This window comes from Pelobates fuscus, chromosome 5, assembly GCF_036172605.1.
Source record: "Pelobates fuscus isolate aPelFus1 chromosome 5, aPelFus1.pri, whole genome shotgun sequence".
NCBI classification, from domain to species: domain Eukaryota; kingdom Metazoa; phylum Chordata; class Amphibia; order Anura; family Pelobatidae; genus Pelobates; species Pelobates fuscus.
The window spans coordinates 349,589,482-349,611,528 of NC_086321.1; the positions used below are offsets into that span (position 1 = coordinate 349,589,482).

A 22,047-nucleotide genomic window follows, 5' to 3' on the forward strand; every position below is an offset into this window, starting at 1 on the left:
TGCCTGTCAAAAATCGGCTTTAGGTCAGGTTAGCTATGGGAGCAGCAGCGACATGCGTCTGCTCCGTTCAGCGGTCAGGCCCCGCCCCGCTTTTGGTTTTCTTAATGTGTTTTTTACAGTTTTCTCATACTACCTCCCTGTTATGCCTTTGTATTTTGCCATATTTAATGATGGGAATTGCATGAATGTGTCCAGATCACATGGGCCTTTACTCTACTAGTTGTTTTACGTCCCAGAGGGACCTGATCTTTCTGACTATTTATTTTATTTATTTTAAAGATTGTGTATTCCCTTTCTATATTATTGCAGTTTCTCAAATCTGTTTTTATCTAATGGACAATACATTTTCGTTTTACATAACAACCCTCTCCCTATGATGGCTGAGGGTGATGAGCCTGAGAGACGTTTTTCATGATTTTTCATCAGGGGCAGCAGAGCTGACTGTCAGACATTAATAGTCTCCTATATGTCGTATCCCATGCCATGAATTTTTATCTTTATCCTGGGTGCGGAGTCGTCTTCGCTTTCCCAGTATTTCTGACGCAACTCCCTTAATGCCCCCTGCGGCTACCTCTGCTCTACTGGGTATGGGACCCTCCCCCCCCCCCCCGCTGCCCTGCCTCGCCGGGGCCCATAAGGCTACGGCGGAGGATTATAACCTCATAACTCCCACTCATTGATGCAGATCCTGCCTGATATGACGGACTCGCTGAGGCGGTCAAAGATGGCGCGCTCCCACCGCGCATAAGAGCCCCTGGTCGGGCTAAAAAGACCAATGTGGATACGGGCTAGACACCGTACTGAGAGGTCGGTTACCGACCGGAGTGAGGAGAAGGATTATGTGGTTATGATAGGTGCCTTCCTATGGCGACCCCTACTGGGGCTACTACCCTATCAGGTGCTCCCGCTCGGGCGGGTATTAGGGGTACGACCCCTTTTGGGTCCTCTGGGTACGCCCCGTTTTCTTTAACGTATCGGGCTGATACTTTGATACCTCTGGGCTCCTCCCTGGAGAATTTCAGAATTTACTTATAAAAGCGATAGGCCCCCCTTCCCTTTTTTCTGTACATATGTATGTCCTACTTGATTCCGCTACGGCGGTGAATATGAACGCCCGGGTGCATCACCTGTTGGCACTATTGGCAAGTTTTCTATGGTCGTCACGACCGGACGCCAGAAGGCGATTCTTTGAAGGTTCACCCTGATTGGCGAATATGGCCATCTCTGCACCGGCCCTAAGCTGAAGGGAGGCTGTTCAGATGCAGACTTTTTGTCATGGAACCGGGGTTTTATATGTGAAGACGTTCACGTTGATTGCTAAGCCCCAAGTAATTAGAAATGGTTTTGGTGGGGCCGGGCGTGACGGGAGCCGCCCGTCTGGCCGTGATTTACGGGACTCGTTCCGAGAATGCCAAGCTCCTTACTCCCTATGCGGGATTTCCACAAGCTCTAGACTCCACTCCTCCCCGTCCAGGGGGAGAATATATTAAGCCCCTGCCACCCCGTGGTTACTCCCTTCTGGTGGATACCCTATGTTCCCCTCCTCCTTATGGACGGGTGGCGGACAGGTTTGGTCCAGTTTCTGCTAAAGATGCTGCCTTAGTAGTTTTTCTGAGCGGTACGGAGCTACCGTCTAGTGTTTTTTCTGTCTTGACCTGTTGGCATTTTGGCCCCATTGCACTTGCCTGTCAGGGGGACAGGTATCGTGATTCTCCACGGGGATCCACGACCTGCTCGCCTTAGGGAAGATTTGAGGGTTACCCTGGGGTTACCAATCTTCAGATCAGTATAGTCTTGGTACCTAAACGGTGGGGAGGGGTTCGCCCCATTCTACTTCCCCGTCCTCTTTGTTTTCCCTTTGGTACCACCATTTCAACTGATGGGCATCCATTGCCTCCGGGATCATTTCTAGGAGTAGGTTTGGTTGGCCCATCTGGAATTGACAGACTATCTTGTTATTGTTACTATGAACACGGAATACGGGGGTTTTTTCCCCGTTTTGCCTGGCGAAGGAAACATTCGAGATTGTTTTTTTGCTAGGGCTACTGTTAAGTCTCTCATCGGCTTCTGGATGTCCCACCAAGAGGTGCTAGGGGTACCCATCTGAATGTCTACCTGGACGACGTCCTGGTCATATCCCTGTCCAGGTACCAGTTACGGTTGCGTGTCAACTGTCCGATCACGATGCTTCGGGTTTTCCATTTATTAATGAGCGGTTAGGAGCCAGTTTTATGTAGTCCTCGCGGTCGATGGAGTTTTTTCTTAGGTTTAACGGTGGAACTCTATCAGATTGTTCCCGTTCCTTCCTGGCTCCGAGATCTAAACCATTATGAAGTTTGTCATGTAGACTTTTAGTACAGTGGTCCTGGTGGTCGGGCATTTAGTGCGGGTGCCAGACCTGCCAATGGCTTCCATCCAGGCTATGTCTCCAGGACCACCTCACTTTCTACCCCTTCAAGTCAGTAGGATTCCTATCTCTGTCCGGGTCACTGTTATGAGGCAAGGCGGGAGTTGGACGACGGTTCCAGGATCTATCTGATTCAAGGCTTAGCTCATAAGTAGACCTGGATCAGCGGGACCCTCTGTGAGCCGTGAATCTTTTCTCCCAGGGACAAGTGGTCCAAAATCGAGAAGATGTTGCACTCTGACTATTGTAAATCTTGGCGGGAACATTTTGTTTTCGCGGTTTTGCCCCGGTCGCGCATACGACTACGTTATGTTTTGAGTGGGCTATATGTCGGCGATGGGTTCCATTGACCAGCTAAGGGCTAAGTTAGCTAAGTGGCTAATCGTAGCGTACTGATTCTGGTGCTTTTTTGCCTTCAGGGTCTCGGTGACGGCTGAACACGTTCCACCTGGACACTTCTAGGTCCGCTTGGACTTCACGTTTATTCAAGAGTTTATGGCGTTTTTTCTCGGTTTGTAACGGTTGTGGAAGCAGTTCGAGGTGGATCTGTTGGCATCTTGTCTTTACACCTCGTTACCGAGGTTTTTACGTATGGAAGGCGATACCCAGCAACTGTCACGATTGGCGTGTTCGTTCTGGACTGATCGGATATTTGGATGTATGCATTCCCTCCGTTCGATTTGGCTGCTTGCGGGCTCTTGCACTTGGCCCAGCACTAGGTGGCGTTGGTATTGATTGCTGCTCTGTGAAGGTCGCATCCATGGTTCCCTCGATTACTGAGAATGGCGATGATTTGCCAGGTTTGATTCCAAGCATTCGGAACCCTTCTAGACCGAATGGGACTACACTTCGTGGATCAAGACCTTCTACATTAGATGATGTGACTCCTTTCGGGACGTTTGGATTATCTTGGCCATTCTGCGATCAACTCCCCGTCTCCTCTGTGAAACATGGATCCCGGGTGATCGACCGGCCTTAGGTCATCATGACAAGTGTGGTCCGGTTGATGCGTGGGACTACCACTGTTTTTTCCGTATCTATCCCTGGATTTGGGATTTTTCCTGGTCGGTCAACAACCTTCGTAGATCATCTATGTAGAGGATTCACCTTACGAGTGTTGAGTTTCGTGACTCTATATTCCAGACCGATTGATCACATTGCATCTCATATGGTGGCTCAGCTTTGAACTTGCATAATAGGAGCCTCCGTGTCTTTAATAAAATTCTCAGATTTTACTATTAACATGACGTAAAGTCATGATTTTATTAAAGACACGGAGGCGAGTATTATTCCTGCCCACCCTCCCGGTGTTGGGTTTGGGACGAGATGCTGTTGGACTTACAGGTATGTGGCAATCCAGTCTGTTTGTTGTATGTATTTATTGTGTATATTTACTAAAGAAGTTTCAATTTTCCATGGTTTGGTTCTAATGGTAATTTTTCCTACTATAGGTTTGGTTTCCTAGACTGCTCCTGACGAATTTATTTGGTGAGTTTCAGTTTGGAGTTTAGATTTTACCATATTTCTCTCTCTTTTGTAGCTTGGAGTTCGGTTTGTTGCCGTTCCTGTTCTTACCGGTGTGTGATGTCGGTTCATGTTTCCTGGTCTTCGGTTCGCAAGAAAGAGGGGGATTGTGGGTGACACAGGCCTTTTATAGTCACTTCCTCTGTTTTGTGATTGGTTGCCTGTGTGCCTATGCAGTTTTTTCTTTCATTTTGATATATTTATATTTCTCTATCTTTGCTGCTGAGAGTAATAAAGAAAGAGATATGCATAATACTCGCCTCCGTGTCTTTAATAAAATCATGACTTTACGTCATGTTAATAGTAAAATCTGAGAATTGTGGTGCAGATGCATATACTACATCCCCATAATCAATGATTGGCATCAGCATTTGCTGTACAATCTTTTCCTTTACTGTAGAACTTAGGCAGGATTTGTTTCTGTACAGGGCACCTAGTTTTGGATAAAAGTTAAGATGCAAGTTTTTCTTTGTGGAGGCCAAAAGATAGATTGGGGTCAAACAACATACCCAAGTATTTGAAAGAGTGGACTGAGGTCAGTGTGCTATTTTATTTTGATGGATAGGTGGGAATTGTGTAATTTAGGTACTGTTCCAAAGATCATTGTTACAGTTTTGACAGTGTTTAGGGAGAGTTTGTTTTTTGCAATCGACTTTTCTACCTCTGTAAACTGGTCATGGAGCACATCCTCAAGCTGCGGTAGATTGGATTTGCTCGCATAGATTACTGTGTCATCTGCGTAGATGTGTACATTTGAGGATTTGCAGACATTAGGCAGGTCATTTATAGATAGTGTAAATAGTAGGAGGCCGAGAATAGAACCTTGGGGAACACCACACGTGACTGGGAGAGGGAGTCGCTGTCAGAAATGGACACATATTGCGAGCGATCCGATAGGTTATTAACTAAACGTTGAATTTCATTTTGTGAAATAGAATTGCCCCCATCCCTTATCATGTCAGTATTCCCACCCACTGCTGTGTGGAGGGGAAGAGGAGAAAATGGTATGTTCACCCACTGCATTAGTCCTCCCAAACAAACTACCCATGCGTTACATAGTTGTCTAAGATGAAAAAAGACTAAAATACGTCAAGTTCAATTGTGAAATCCATTCTTTTGTTGCGGATTCATAAGGAGGCAAAAACACCAACAATTGTAGCCATTTCCAATTATGCAACAAAAGGGGGGGGGGATGCTTTTTAATTCCATAATGGCAGTTAGATTTCTGCTTGGAACTACAACACGTTCACATACAAATCAAATATTTAATTGAATATTCTATTGTACACATTTGTATTCCTGACCATATAGTGTTTCTTTAATCTCTTTAGTTGACTTATAGAGTAATTGGAAGCTAACTAGTGCATTTGATACAGATACGTATCAGCAGAGATTGGTGGACACTTGCTGTTAAACAGACTGGAGACAATGAAAACAGGCTATGGACAATCTAGTACCCTAATAAGATCCAAATTATCTTACATAGATGTTACATAGATCCAAAAAGGTCCCAATAGAATATTTGACCACTAAAGCAGGTCCTACATTCTTAGATGTTCTGCCAATCTATAAAAGAAAGAATAGCACAACCATAGTGCTCACTGTTTAAACTTTATTAAAGTTGCAAAAAAAGATTAAAAACACGGGGGCGGGGCCTGACCGCCGACGGGATCAGACGCTCTCTGTCTGAGCTCCCGCTCCGGACCCCGAAAATCGGCGTTAGCTGGAGGATAGCTGCAGCCAGCAATCCACGCTGAGGACCACACTGACCCCCAACCACTGGGGAATACGAGGTTACCACCCAAGAGCTTACCCGGCACTGAAAGTGACCCGACGGGGACCCGGAGCCTGCTGGGGCTTGAGCCGGGACGAGACGGCCGCTCTCCCGGGTCTCCGGCCGGCGTCTCGCTCCCCCCCCCTCTGGACCGGGGGGTTATCCCGGTCTGCAAGGGTGCCAACATCGCATCAAAATGGGCCTAAACACCTGCCTGGCAGACAGCAGCCCGTGGGCAACACTCCATAAGATGGCCGCCGCACGACAACCATGTGCGTGGAAAACAGCATGATCAGGCGGACTGAAGAGGAGCGTACCAAGCACCAATGGACCGCCATGACAGCCTGCCCTGAGGACATGTCGGCACCCCTAACAAGCAGCATACTACTGGAGCAGGTTACAGCGACATCTTAGATCCCACTACAGCCCCTACTGGAGAAGCCTAACGCAGAGCAGACCTACACCTATGGAGCCCATCCAGCAATCCGCTGACGGTGGGACCCGATGGGAGGACACAGGTGCTTAAAAAGCCAGGGCTGCTGCCATTACAAGCATGACAGGACCGACTTCGCTACTCAACCGGCTGAACACCCCACTAAGATAGCCAGCGCGTGTCATTGGACGCTAGCAAAAGACCGGGGACTCGTGGTACATGCTAGACTCTGCAGAATTGACTAACGGGAGGTCTGTGTGTGGGGAGGGGTGTGTGTAAGAATCTTATGAGGGAATACTATGCTTGTGGTCTCTCCCTGATTCCATCAATGCCTGACAAGCTCTGCCGCTGTGCTTAGGGACTGAGATTACATAACTGATCGGTCCCAGTGTTGCTTGCCCACGGGCAGCACCTACTATCCATGCTTATCATTGTCATTTTCAGAGCCAGTTAGTCATGCATACTGTAACCTTAAAAATACATGTAACTGTCATATATACTATATAGCATGGAATTTCTAGCACAACTAGCCTGATTCTTACTTTATTTATAAGCAATGTCTCTACAGAAATACCACGCAATGTAATGCTACAGAATAGATAGTACCACGCATGTAGTCAGCTGATCTAGCTAGACAGTCTACGCCGTTGCACCACCAACTACCAAGTTAATCACTCTTGTTCACCTTAACATTTAATGCTAGCCTGTTCAGCGAATACTTGTATTATTTTATTACTTAACCTTCATGTCAGTTTACATACTGATCTTCAACGCTTTATGTTGCCTGTTATACTGATACCGGAGAAACTGACGGAAGCCAAGCACAGAGAGATGGACACAGGTTTCTTCAGGAAGGAAGAGATTCTTTATTGGATCACCGATCGGGACTCAGAGGGACTAGCGTCACCAAAATACAGCAAAGTCTGAGTACTGAATACATAGAGTACATTCCTTATATAGCACTGTAGCTCCTCCCACAATTAACTACACCCACACATACCCTTAACCTATTTAATGAATAGAGTCTAAACTCATCCATCCGGTCTAACCACGTGGCTCATCTGATACAAAGGAGAGGGACGCGTAATTCCAGTTCTTACATTCCTGCACCTGGTCAGTATAGTGATGACAGTATCTTAGCTACGTGTAATTAACCAACTGATACTACAAACACATATACATACATATGCCTTGTGGCAATCTTAGCCTGCTAAACTTGTATTTTACTGGAATTACATCACATTCCCCCCTTTGATGCCTCTGATATTTCACAATTACTTGAGGCATCACTTAACCTTGGTTTGCATATACCTCAGGTTACCATGAACCAGACCAGACTTTTCTTATGATGTGAATCTTTTCAACACTCATCTTCCTGCATAGTTTCTCCCTGATCTAAAGCCTTATACTTATATATGGCCATTATCTGTGCAGCAGCCTTCCTCTCTGCTATAGTTCCTATCAGGCTTTGCACAGACCTAACTACTAAGGGTATAAGACACGGCAGGAGTAGACACAACATTAAAATTAGTAGGACTCCACCTACCACTGCCTTAAGCCCTCCAAACCACTCATACCAGCTACCAAACCAACTACTTGGATTGTACCCTTTCCATACCTGAGTAGGCACATGCGCTAGTTTAACCATATGGCTAGTAAGCTCAGCTATTGCTTGCCCTTCGTCATCTATTTGAAGACAGCAATTACTTAGGTTAAACTTCCCACATACACCTCCCTCTACTGCCAAAAGGTAATCCAAGGCTAATCTATTTTGGTAGACTGCTGTCCTCATCCTGGTGTTATGCTTCGCTAGAAGATTGAGCGCTTGTGATGTCTCATTTGTGATAATCTCAACCACCGCCTGTAATCTTATAATACGGTTGAGCATATAAATAGGGGTTCTATAACCAAAGGTACCATCCTCAGCCCACGTGGCTGGCCCATAATAATCTATGATACGCTGGGGAGGCCATTCATCATCTTCCCAGGCGCCTATCTCTATGGGTCCCCTTTTCTTCCTATGATTCACATCATACACTTTAACACCTAAAGTCTCACCTGTTTCAATCGGTAACAAGAAGAAGGATGGTTTGAGCATACCCAACACACATGCCCCTTCCCAGTCCTGTGGCAGCTCCGAATAGGCTTTCTTACCACAGATCCAGTACAAATTTGCTGGGGCTCTCCAAGTAGATGTGATGGATAGATCAAACCACACATCCTTTAAATTGGCATATCTAGCAAACGGGTTAGATGGTTCTGAGACATTTGAAGCCGACCACCAAGTTGTATTCTTTGTATCATCATCATAAGCTTTTTGCCCTAGACAAGTTAATTCTCCTACAGAAGTATTATACATCATTCCTTTCCTTGCTATGCAAACATAACCTATGATGGAGGTCTTTAATCTCCACTCAGATTTACCTCTAACACTCATCTGATAATCGGCTTGTGAAGATATTAATTGGTCAACTGCCTCAGAACCGGACATTACCTCCTTTGCTTCCCAAGGCCATTGGTCTCCCATGTTAGTACCTCCACACACATAGCAGTTGGTAACATTAAGACTACCGGCAATACTTTCAGCTAGATCAATGAACAGGTTTTTAGCATTATGGGGGATCTTATTATCTATACTCATCTCTTCGTAAAAGGAATGGTATACTTGATGAGTCTGGGAGGATACCGTATCAGTCTCTATTCCTATAAACAATAATGTCCCAGGATCTAAACCCGTCCCGTATATTTGAAACCCAAATAAATTTCCATACTTATCTAAGAACTTGTCGGGGTTATTAATGAGTATATGGACTGGGTTGCATTCCATAGACTTACAATAAGGGCTAGTCGGCAACTTAGTCACTATCATGTCTTTGTCTACTGTCTGTCCCCAAGTTGCCCACCCCACACAAGACCAATATGGGCAAAAGTTATAATCTCTATTTGGGCATCTAGGACTTACATATTTATTTTTGCTACTGGGACAAATATATTTATCGTTAGACCCATACGTCCTCTCCCATCTAAGATCCCCACATACATTCCACGGCTTTCTACCACTCGATATCGCTTTACACGCATCAAATAGCAGAACACCCGAAGAATGTACGGATTCTAACACCGTTTTATTAATTAGGGTCCCCTGAGGATCTCCATTCCTGAGAGTCAACCAAATTGTACGAGGTTGATACTCCGGACTGAAGCACTTAGGTTCTCCTACTCCTAAATGGCACACACTATAATCTATATTTAAGTATCTACATCTCGATACATCTCCTTTACACTCGTATTGTGAATGCCAAATTAGGGTTTGGGAAATATGGTTACCTGTTCTCGTAGTCTTAATGCATACCTCACAGCTAGGAGTGTCGGTACCTCTACCTTCCTGAATATAAAAACACATATAAATAAACACTATCAAAAGCACATCTTTCGCCGTCATCCTCAGTCTTCGTCCGTGCGATGGCGCCTCAGCTTCCAGGATGTGAGGGGCTGCAGGGAATGGAGTTCTGCTCATCTTCACAGGTGTCCCTTCGAGACTTTCCTGGCTTATACACTATGTGATGGTAAGCGGACAGGCTTTATTATGGCCTTCTCACTCACACCTGTAACAATAAAATTTGTAATCCACAATAATTCCTCGTTACTCCGACTGAGTAGTGCGTTTTAACCGGATCTTGCAGGGATTCTCTGGATCTGCTGTAACTTGCCAAGAATCGACTGCTGCTGGTTTAACCCTGGAGTGATGTATCCACGGAGTCACTTCTGCTACTTTTATTGCTGTAGGGGTAGACAAGAGAACAACATAAGGACCTCTCCACTTGGGCCCTAACGGTACAGTATTCCACTCTTTAATCCACACTTGGTCTCCTGGATGATAACTATGAACAGGGGGATAAATATTCACAGGTAATCTATCTTGTACCCATTTCTGTACCTCCTCCATAGTCTTACCCAACTCTACAACCTGCTGCCGGGTAATTCCTTCTCCCAACTGACTCAAGTCCCCCCTTAAGTTACCAAGTACGGGAGGTGGTCGCCCATACATGATTTCAAAAGGAGAGAGGCCCATCCTTCTGGTAGGGGTACTGCGGATTCGCAATAAAGCTATGGGTAAGAGAACGTTCCACTTAAGTTGGGTTTCCTGACACATTTTAGCCAACTGGTTCTTTATAGTTCTATTCATTCTCTCTACCTTACCAGAACTCTGGGGTCTATATGCAGTATGAAGCCTCCACTTTATACCAAGCATATGAGTCAGTTGTTGTAGGCACTGGTGAACAAAAGCTGGACCATTGTCCGATCCTATAGAACAGGGTAGTCCATATCGGGGTATTATTTCTCGTAGCAGGAATCTCACAACTTCTCCTGCTTTCTCTGTACGAGTAGGACATGCTTCTACCCAGCCTGAATAGGTGCACACAATTACCAGCAGGTAACGATGTCCACCCGATTTAGGCATCACTGTAAAGTCTATTTGTAGATCGGACATGGGGAGTCCCCCCATAAACTGAACTCCTGGTGGCTTTACTGGTCCTTGTCTTGCATTATTCTTAGCACACGTTACACATCTGCGTACAATGGCCTGAGTCAAGTTGGACAATCTTGGTATGTAGAAATGTTTTCTAAGAGATTCTTCAGTACTGTCTCTCCCAGAATGTGTCCCGTTGTGATAATTTTGGACAATTTCTACCGCTAGCGATGCTGGTATAACTATTCTTCCATCTTCTAGCTGATACCACTTGTTCTCCAGATACTTTCCCGGTTCAGTCTTTAACCACTCCTCTTCTTGAGCTGTATAAACTGGAGTCCATTGGGACAGTGGAGTTGGTATAAGAGCAGCTATATGCCCTACATACTCCTGTCTTCCTGATTCAGCAGCACGCTTAGCTGCACTATCTGCCATCCGATTTCCCTTGGTTACATCACCATCTCCTCTCAGATGCGCTCGACAATGTATGATACCGACTTCTTTCGGCTCCCACACTGCTTCCAATAGTTGTAGGATTTCAGCTGCGTACTTGATTTCTTTGCCTTCTGAATTCAGTAGTCCTCTTTCTTTATACAAAGCTCCGTGGGCATGAGTGGTTAAAAACGCATACTTAGAGTCCGTATAGATATTTACTCTTAAACCTTCAGCCAATTGTAACGCTCGTGTTAGTGCTATTAATTCTGCCTTTTGTGCTGATGTTCCTTTCGCCAGTGGCCGAGCTTCTATCACCTTGTCTATTGTTGTCACTGCATATCCTGCATAGCGGATCCCTTCTTTCACATAACTACTGCCGTCGGTGTAATATTGAACATCGGGGTTCTGGATGGGAAAATCACGAAGATCTGGTCTACTTGAGAATACTTCATCCATTACTTCCAAACAATCATGTTGACTTTCAGTAGGTTGTGGCAAAAGGGTAGCTGGATTTAAGGTGTTTACAGTCTCTAAATGCACTCTTGGGTTTTCACACAACATTGCTTGATACTTGGTCATACGGCTATTACTAAACCAATGATTTCCTTTGTAATCCAACAACGTCTGTACTGCATGTGGGACTCGTACATAAAGTTCTTGACCCAGAGTGAGTTTATCGGCTTCAGCTACTAGCAGGGCGGCTGCAGCTACGGCTCTTAGACAAGGTGGAAGTCCGCTGGCCACTGCATCCAATTGTTTAGACATGTAGGCAACAGGTCTTTGCCATGATCCCAAGTACTGTGTCAATACTCCCACAGCCATTCTTCTTTGCTCGTGTACATACAGGTAGAATGGTCGTGTGTGATCAGGTAGACCTAATGCTGGGGCACTCATCAAAGCCTTCTTCACATCTTCAAATGCCGTTTGCTGTTCTTGGGTCCATAGGAAGGGGTCGTGCTCTGTACCTTTGATAGCTGCGTACAGAGGTTTTGCTAGTATCGCATAACTGGGAATCCATATCCTACAGAAGCCTGCTGCCCCCAAGAATTCTCGCACTTGTCTTCTATTCTTGGGTATTGGTATTTGGCAGACAGCTTCTTTTCTCTCTGGCCCCATAATTCTTTGACCTTCAGAGATATGGAATCCTAGATACTTGACAGTTGGCAAACACAACTGAGCCTTCTTTCTAGACACCTTGTATCCTGCCTTCCAGAGAATGTGTAGTAGATCGTGCGTTGCTTGCTGACAGATTTCTTTTGTAACTGCTGCTATCAACAAGTCATCTACATATTGTAACAATACACACTCTCCTGGGATGGACTCGAAATCCAATAGATCTTGACTTAGGGCTGAACCAAATAGGGTAGGTGAATTTTTAAACCCTTGGGGCAGTCTTGTCCAAGTCATTTGGCGTTTTGAGCCCGTTACAGCGTTCTCCCATTGGAAAGCGAAAATACATTGACTTTCTGCGGCAATTCGGAGGCAAAAGAAGGCATCTTTGAGATCTAAGACTGTGAAGTAAGTAGCCCCGCCCGGAATTAAAGCAAGCAGGTTATATGGATTGGGTACAACTGGATGTATGCTAACAACCGCATCATTGACTGCTCTTAAGTCCTGCACAGGTCGATACTCATCTGTGCCGGGCTTTTGAACAGGCAGCAATGGGGTGTTCCAGGGGGAAGTACAGAATTTTAGGATACCATACCGTATGAACTTATCCAGATAGGATTGGATGTTCTTCTTAGCCTTCTGCGGAATGTGATATTGTCTTAGGCTCACTGGATAAACCCCATGTTTCAGTTCAATTTTTATTGGTGGAATATTGCGGGCCAGTCCTGGTGGGTTGTTCTCTGCCCAAACTCCTGGTATGTTAAACAATGTCTCATCACTCCTAGGGTTTTGGCTAGTCAACACTGTATAAAGTCGCCACTCTTCTTCCTTTGGTACGGATAAAGTCATAATACCTGAAGGTCCATTAAACTTTAAAGATGTTGTTCCATCTGGTAGGAACGTAATCTGCGCTTGTAATTTGGATAGCATATCACGTCCCAGCAATTGGACTGGACATTCAGGCATATAAAGGAATTGGTGTTTTACTACGTGGCCTCCCAATGTACAGAGTCGACTTTTAAGAACCGGTCTTTCAGCACTTCTTCCAGTTGCTCCTATCACAGTAATAGTCCTTCCAGATGGAGGAGCAACTAGATTAGTCACCACTGAATGTTCAGCACCAGTGTCGATCATGAACGCACTCCTTTTCCCCCCTATTGATACATCGACCATAGGCTCCGCTCGACCAAGGGGGATGGAGCCCGGTCGGTATCAATAGTCCTCCATGACCGTGTCAGCCAATCCTACAAAGTCCCTACCTTCTCTATCGCGAGACCTTTGCGCTGCTGGAATATACCTGTCTTCCCTAACACTTCCTCTGTTCCCATTACTCCCTCTATAACCATTACTCCCTCCGGGACCTCCTCTACCTCTCGCTCTGCCTCTAAAGTTTCCGTAGCCTGCCCTGGGTTGGTCTCTCTCGTACTGCTCTCTTTGCGGACATTCGTTCCTCCAATGCCCTTCTTCCTTGCAATACGCACACTGATCCCTACTCAAAGGCTCCCTACTCCATCTATTATTGCCTCTATCTGGGCCCCGTTTATCTACGCCTGCGATCGCTACCGCTAGCATATCAGCCTTTTTACGCATCTTGCGCTCCTCCTCTTTCTTGCTTTCTGTTTCCCTATTCATATAGACCTTATTAGCTACCTCCATTAGTTGGGAGATTGACATACCTGCAAACCCTTCTAACTTTTGTAGCTTGCGCTTAATATCTCCGTAAGCTTGGCTGACAAAGGCGGAGTTAACCATTCGGGAATTGTCTGCGTCTTCCGGATTAAAGGGGGTGTACAAGCGGTACGCCTCCAATAATCGGTCATAAAAGACACTGGGCGCTTCATCGCTTTTCTGGATCACCTCAACTGTCTTCGACATGTTAATGGCTTTCTTTCCTCCGGCTTTCATGCCAGCAATTATAGCGTCTCTATAGGCTCTGAGTTGAACCATATCAGCACCATTTACGTTCCAATCGGGATCAGTGTTGGGATAATGTGTTGCGGCCCATGCTGCTGGATTAGCTTGGTTCAAAGCACGGGCTCTATCCTCTAATGCTTTAATGGCTGCTTGATTTATTCTTGTCCTTTCCTCATTGTTAAATAAAGTCATTAATAACTGCTGGCAATCAGCCCATGTCGGATTATGTGTCTGTACTATTGAGGTGAACAGATCAGTCATGGCTTGTGGTTTCTCAGTATACGAGGAATTATGGGTCTTCCAGTTTAAAAGGTCGGTAGTGGTGAAAGGGACATATACGAAGACAGGGTCAGCGTGTGCCATTTGACCTGCGGCATCGATATAAGCTGACCCGGGATTTAAGCGAAGAGGCATCTGATAGTGCTTTAATTGTTGGGCACCAGTCAACTGTCGGGTTTGGATGGGGCTACGTAGGGAAGCGTCAGTCATGGGTTCCGGTCGGGGAGATATAGGGTATGGGGATGTGGGAGGTTGGTTTTGGGAAAAGGTAGTGAATAGAACACTTCGGGCCGAGCTAGATGAAGCTTGACCGGAAGTCTGAAGTGGCGCCAAATCAGGATATTCGTTTCTAATGGGGGTGGGTTCTGGTTCCGGAAGGGGAGATTTAGTACGAGGGGGGGTGGATCCTGTACTGGAGGAGGAAGCGGAAGTGGATGAGGGTAATGAGGGAAGGGTTACAGGACTTCCTGTATTTGCGTCACTTCCTCTTACCGGAAAGTAAGGGGGCGGCAAAGGGATCTCGGACTCAGGGGGCGTGTCCAAAATGGGCCTAACACCAGCCCTAGTGGACGAACAAGTCCTAGCTACCATGAGGCGACACTGTTCCTCGTGGCATGTCCGGAGCCATTTTGGCGAGTCATTTACGGCCTGTCTCCAACAATCAATATAAGGAAACTGGCCGTAAAGTTCAGGCCTACCTGATACAGCCACGTGTAAGCGCTGTACCAGAGTTGGATCCAAACTGCCACGTGGCGGCCATGCCGCAACCAAAGTAGGCCACTCCCTAGTGCACAAAGTGACCAAACGTACAGGGGACATCTTAACCCCAAAATCACAAACTTTGAATCCCTTTTTAAAATTCTTAACCATACATCCTAAGGGATCCGGAATCGTTGACTGCGACGCGCCCATATTTAACAGTGGAACGTCGTCGACAACGATTACTATACACGCGTACTATTCAACAGTCACACCCGTTTCCTCTGGCAACAGCACCACGTGGTATGGTTACCAAGTGAAACGTACACCATAACAATAAACACTCAGGGAATTCCCGTACACACACAGCTGCTACACCAGTCACTATATAATCAATATTATGCCCTTTGGCGTAACTACACAGTCACCCACGCTATAATTCTCTATATACGAATTACCCGTCTATAACACACCCAGTAACATCGTCTTTTACAAATAGCGGTTACAGTACGGTTAGCATAGGTCAAAGCACAAGTTAAGGTCACAATACAATTATTAGTGGTTATGGTGTTAAAACATGCAATGGACGACAATGATTAGTACTTATTATACAATGTCAGTAAATATACAGGGTTATGGTACCGTGCACTATAATACAGCAACACACTATTAACACTCTCGCTAGACGGCTGAGCTCGCGCTATCTAACAAGATATACACTTTACTAAAACAATCGTTAACACATTTACAATTCCCAACTAAACTATTGGCCAGTACCTTGAATGGACTACCTAAAACTATATACACCCGTTTTGGTTAGCCACACTGCCCAATCACCACATATACATAGCGAGCTAGAGATCCGAATTTACACAGGCGCCTCTTAGTCGCACTATACAACGAGCTAGAGATCCGAATTTACACAGGCGCCTCTTAGTCGTACTATCAAAAGTCTAGTGGGTTCCAAATTTACACGCCTTCCCACTTAGCCCAGATAGGATGAGAACTAGCGAACCGAATTTACACAGGCGCCGCTTAGTCTCCCGGTCCCTCCGACCTAGCGAACGTAATATACACCCTAGAACGCTAGTCTAGACAAGACACCGGTGTCCGGCTAGGGCTATCTTACACCAGGACCCCGCCTGACTAACCAAATCAAACGGTCTGACTAAAGAGCGTTCGATCGAGCGGTGCGCCTTCGCTCCTTCCCTCCGACAGAGGGGGCAGATACACAGATTCAAAAACCCCTTTGGGCCTACCGCACAATCGGTATACCCCTAGCGGGTCCTGCCGTCTAAAACAGCAGTTATCTTACCTCCTCGTTCCTGAACCTGAGTTCACACTCATCGACGGGGACACCCCAGCACTTCTCACGTAGAGGCCGATGATCTCCTGGACAACAGACCAGTGGCGCCGAGACGAAGGGAGGTCCACGCAGAAGTTCAGGGGTGCAGCCGTAGAGAACGTGGGCAAAGATAGACCGTCTCACGCCTCTGCCTCTCAGCTACCGTTGAACGATGAGCTTCCCGGCCAATGCACCAAATGATACCGGAGAAACTGACGGAAGCCAAGCACAGAGAGATGGACACAGGTTTCTTCAGGAAGGAAGAGATTCTTTATTGGATCACCGATCGGGACTCAGAGGGACTAGCGTCACCAAAATACAGCAAAGTCTGAGTACTGAATACATAGAGTACATTCCTTATATAGCACTGTAGCTCCTCCCACAATTAACTACACCCACACATACCCTTAACCTATTTAATGAATAGAGTCTAAACTCATCCATCCGGTCTAACCACGTGGCTCATCTGATACAAAGGAGAGGGACGCGTAATTCCAGTTCTTACATTCCTGCACCTGGTCAGTATAGTGATGACAGTATCTTAGCTACGTGTAATTAACCAACTGATACTACAAACACATATACATACATATGCCTTGTGGCAATCTTAGCCTGCTAAACTTGTATTTTACTGGAATTACATCACAATACTGCTGTTGTTTAACCCTGAACCAAGCATGAATCTTATAACAAAAATGTGCAGATGTAACCTATGCCGATTAATGGCCGGTATCTGCTGTTGTGGCAGTGCCGGCATGTTTGTCATCACTATGCACGTCAAAATAAAGAATTAAAACAAAAAACAAATTAAAAATACATAGTTTAGGAGATCGACATGCCCTTAAAGGGAAACTAGACAACCACTTTAGGTCATTGAAGTAGTCTGGGTGCAGTGTCCCTATTGCACTTAGTGCTGCAATTTAAAACATTGCAGTTCCAGAGAAACTGTACTGTTTACATTGCAGCACTAAGCCTGCCTCAAGTGGCTGTCTACCAGGTGTAGCAATAGTGCCAGGAATACAGCTTTGTATTCCTGACACTATAGTATCCCTTTAAGGAGAAAGCAGACTTCCATTGACACTGTCTGCTTCGTGATAATCCATCACTTGTGCCGGCTCGAAGGGAAGATATTTTTTGCAATCCGCCGCTTGCTGTATTACAGCGCGTTCCACCGTCTCGAGTCCAGTGTTTCACTGCGCTGCATCTCACTATTTTGACATTATAAGGGCTAGAATCAGGTAAACTATTTTTATTGCAGGTCCAGGAGAATCTCGTCACGGTTGTTCCAATCCACATCCTGTGAAGTTATAGTTACGAATGACTTTGTTCAATCAGATTCTGCTCATATACAAGCATTGGAACACATGGTGCATGCATGGCCATTGCTGCATCCCACTAATGTAGCTTCTCATACAGAAGCATTGAAACAAAGATAAAGAAGTAAGATAGAGAGCTTTAGGCACAAAATAGTAACTCTCTCTTTAAACAGGATGTTACGGTTTTGTTAGGCGAGACCTAGGTAGCAGCGGTAAGCCAAAAGCGAAGTACCAAAGAGGGAATTAGCAAATTAGGGGAAGCCAAGGTCAGGGGCAACCAGCGCAGGTTTACAAACGGAGTTACAGGCGAATAGGTCAAACATCAAGGAGACAATAGAAATCACAGATATGTACGCACTGGGAGCACAGTATAACTAAGCACTGAGACATGGTTAGATGTGGTTCCCAGTGCTCCCACACCATTGGTTAATTGGTCTCTGTCTTTAATGTCCCGTGCCCCTTTAAGATGCTGTCATTTGGGCGCACTTGAGCCCATGATGTCATTGTCATTCAGCCCCCTTTGTGTATGGAACAGTTCCAGATCGTGGTTTCACTGTGGGTTGCGGCAAGATGGGAAGAGCCGCGGCACTGCTGTTATACAGAATGAAGACGTCGGCCCTGTTTCCTTGAAGGTGAGAACACCGGAGCCTCCGGCAGGCACCAAAGAGGGATTGCCTTGGCCACGGCGAGGAAACCCCAGGTAAGTGCAAAGAAGGTCGTGACGCAGAAGCACATTTAGGAGAATCTATAGTGTTAGGAATACAAAATAGTGCCTTGTGTTCGACCCCTTCCTGCCCCTCCCCCCCAGCACATTAAGGGTTAAATAACCCTTTATTTTCTTACCCAATTTCAGCACCAATTTCCTCCAGCACTGAGTCGCCGTCTACCTCCTCTGACCTAATGCGTATAAACGGTGTGTGCCGCGCTCACGTTAGTCCTTCCCCAAAGGAAAGCATTGAATACTTTCACTGGATGTCCTCATGCAGACCGTTAGGACATCCAGCATCGTTTAAGGGAGCCAGACTACGTTATAATCCAGGAACGATAGGCAGGCTTAGTCCTGCAATGTATGTATTGCAGTTACTTAAAAACTGTGATGTTTTTACATTGCAGGATTATGGGGGACAGGAGCAGTGCACCCAGACCACTTCAATGAGATTAAGTGGTCTGAGTGCCTATAGTATCCCTTTAAGGGAAGAAGATCCCATTGTGGTGATGCATTTCTACAATAGTATAAGGTTTTATAGGAAGGTGGTGATGCTTTCTACCTTCTTAATGCTGAATAGGTAAGTGGCCTTGCACTTGTCTCTGTCACACACATCAACTTAATTAACATTTACAGGTGTGAATTAGAAATAATCCCACGCAAAAAGAGTGCTCAGAAATTGCTGGAAAACAGTCTATAACATTTTTTTACCCCAGAAAAGTCAAATTGTAAAGGTTCTTTTACATGTTAAGCCCTAAAGCAGGCATAGGCAACCTTCGGCACTCCAGATGTTTTGGACTACACCTCCCATGATGCTTTGACAGCAGTATGGGGGTAAGAGCATTATGGGGGATGTAGTCCACAACATCTGGAGTGCCGAAGGTTGCCTATCCCTGCCCTAAAGTATGTAACATTCTAACAAGCACAGATGCCTTATTTTGTAACAGTATGTTGTAACGTTTCCATGCATGGTTAGTTTAGCTCAACATGAGCAACTCTAACACACTGGGCAAATGCAGCTGGCTGGCATGAAACGATCTCTAAATCTGTTCAACGAATTTAATATGCAGGTGCAGGTTAGTACCACCCAAGTCAGGGGTAGTCAAGTAAATGCCTGATAAACCTTCATTAGAGCTTGTCAGTAGTTAGAGATCCTGTATCTGACTGCTCCTAATAGCAGCAGTATTTAACTTTAAGCAAGCACAGAAATACTTACTTTACCCAGTGCCAGTAATGCCCAGAGCTGAGATTTGTAAATAAAGAATCGCGGCAGCTTGAAGCTTGCCCATCCTAGCTGCCAATAAGGCACTCAGTTCCAGTTTGACTGCATTCAGTTTGTGCAGCTTGTGAATGTGTACCAAGCAGAAAAACAAATTGAATACTCGGTCAAAGTAATACTTGGTCATATGACTACAGCCCCCATAAGAAAGATTCGATCCAATGCTTTCCTAAGAGGAAATTCGATGCGCATGCGGCACTTGCCGCGCATACACATCAGGTCCCCAATGCTTCTTAATGAGGAGCATTAGAATGAACGGCACCACAGCAAATATAAAACCATGTCCTGTGCAGAATCCGCTTTCATTACAGGAAAAGACTTTCTAAAGGCTCTCTCACGCTTTGAAACCTCAGTAGAGCACCTTGATTGGATGGCTTCAGAGGTCTAAAGGTCAGGGCCACCATCAGGGGCTTGGCGGGCCCGGGCCCCACCTTCCCAACATGCACATATATAGCGATTATCGATATAATAAATATATATATATATATATATATATATCTCCATGGGAAAAAGAAAGTACTATTGGAATTCTATGGCGTTACATATCAGGACATAATAACAACCATCTGTTACTTAGCAGGTCTATACCACTATACACTGCAACCATTTGAACATGTTACATCCACTACACACACACTACATCCACTATAAAACACAAATATATATATTATATATCCCTCCCCTCCTCCCCTAAGCCCCCCACACACAGCACCCCTCCCCTCCCCCACACCCAGCATCCCTCCCCTCCCCCACACCCAGCATCCCTCCCCTCCACCCCTACCCCCCCACACATCACCTCTACCCCCCCACAGCACCCCTCCCCTCCACCCCTCCCCCCCACAGCACCCCAACCCCCGCCCAGCACCCCTACCCCCCACCCACACACCCAACATCCCCCCCCCCCCCACCCACACACCCAACACCTCAATATTCAGGTTTAATTGCTGTGTTGGCACTTTAAGGAAAAAAAATTGGCATGTATTGCGGTTTGGGCACTCAGGCTCAAAAAGGTTCGCCATCACTGCCTTAGGGGATGTCTGCATATTTAGCACATATCCCCAAAGGTGACATCTCTGCTTGGTGTGTGGAAGCCTGCGGTTGAAGCTGAAGACAAAAATACAGATATGAAGCTGTCCATCATGGGGGCTGCCATCTTCTTTGTACAGCTTCGGGCACTTCAACCACCAGACGTACACAAGAGAGTATAGCGGAGAGGTTGAAGGAGGATCTAGGGAGTCCATGGAATCCTCCATAACTCACCTATCACGACACACAAGAAGATGTCCATTTCTCCGATGACAGCAAGTTGAAACTTGTCAAATTAGTCAACTTCAGGCTTCTATGGAAGACAAATTAATCTTTACTTTGTCTTATGATTCCTTTTCATTGTGTTGGAATTTCAATGCCATCACTGGGTATCATTGGGTATTCATCATAAAATCATCTCTGAAATACTAATATTATTGTAACGGCAGAGTTACAAAAAATCTAGCTATACCTGATTTATAAAAAAAAAAAAAATTCACAGACAAATAAGATATGAAATGATACTCGAGATTGTATAATGTTTATGAGATGTTGACATGTTACAAAATAATTCCAGATCTGAAAACTCACCACAACCTTCTGCACCGCATCTTTGTTTAAAGCAGTTATGCACTCCTACAGATCCTCTTATTCAACCACAAACTTATATGTAATTACCACTACCGGAGGAGCAAGAGCATTAAAAAATTTAAAAAAAAAAAAAAAATTGGGGAAAAATTCTATAACATCTAATACATACAGATAAGACATCTGATACATTAGTTTAGATTCTTTACATATATCATTTGCTATGTGAACATTTTATATTGTGGTTAGTGAATTAAAGGAGTAAACTTTGGTAGGATATAATTATATAAAAAAAATTAGCAGTAAAGAAACATATTGAATTTATAGAGAGATTATACAAACTACAAAAGATTATACAAAAACTACACAATACAGTTTACAAAACGGAATTTTTGAAATGAAAAAATAAAATAAAAAAATGCTTGAAATGTATTCCAGAATATAATTTCACATAAAAAAAAAAAAATTACAAAATAAAAAATCAAATCACTTTTGCTTTCTGTTTTACTGCCCAAATAATAATAAATATAAAAAAAAAATTTGGAATCAATGTAATCACTTTTGCATGTTGTGACTTTCCAGTTTTGGCATTTGGTACATCACCATGGAAATCTATGTTCCATTTTAACCACCATGTTCTCTTTTCACAGTTAGATTTAAGCACATTGACCGGGAGATTTTTAGAAGTGCTGTGAGGTAATTACGTGCTGCTTCAGGATGGTTTGTTTCTCATGTGTTTAC

The 22,047-nt window shown here is 45.0% G+C and overlaps 1 protein-coding gene across 1 annotated transcript in view; it reads right to left on the minus strand.

Annotated features, from left to right (window-relative positions):
• Positions 1-21,733: 21,733 nt before the first annotated feature.
• Positions 21,734-22,047, minus strand: part of SCAMP4 (secretory carrier membrane protein 4) — a 22,032-nt gene continuing 21,718 nt past the window's right edge. Inside the window, exon 7 of the mRNA XM_063453289.1 lies at positions 21,734-22,047. This exon is cut by the window's right edge and continues 333 nt beyond it. The gene's annotated coding sequence lies outside the window, so the exon portion shown is untranslated.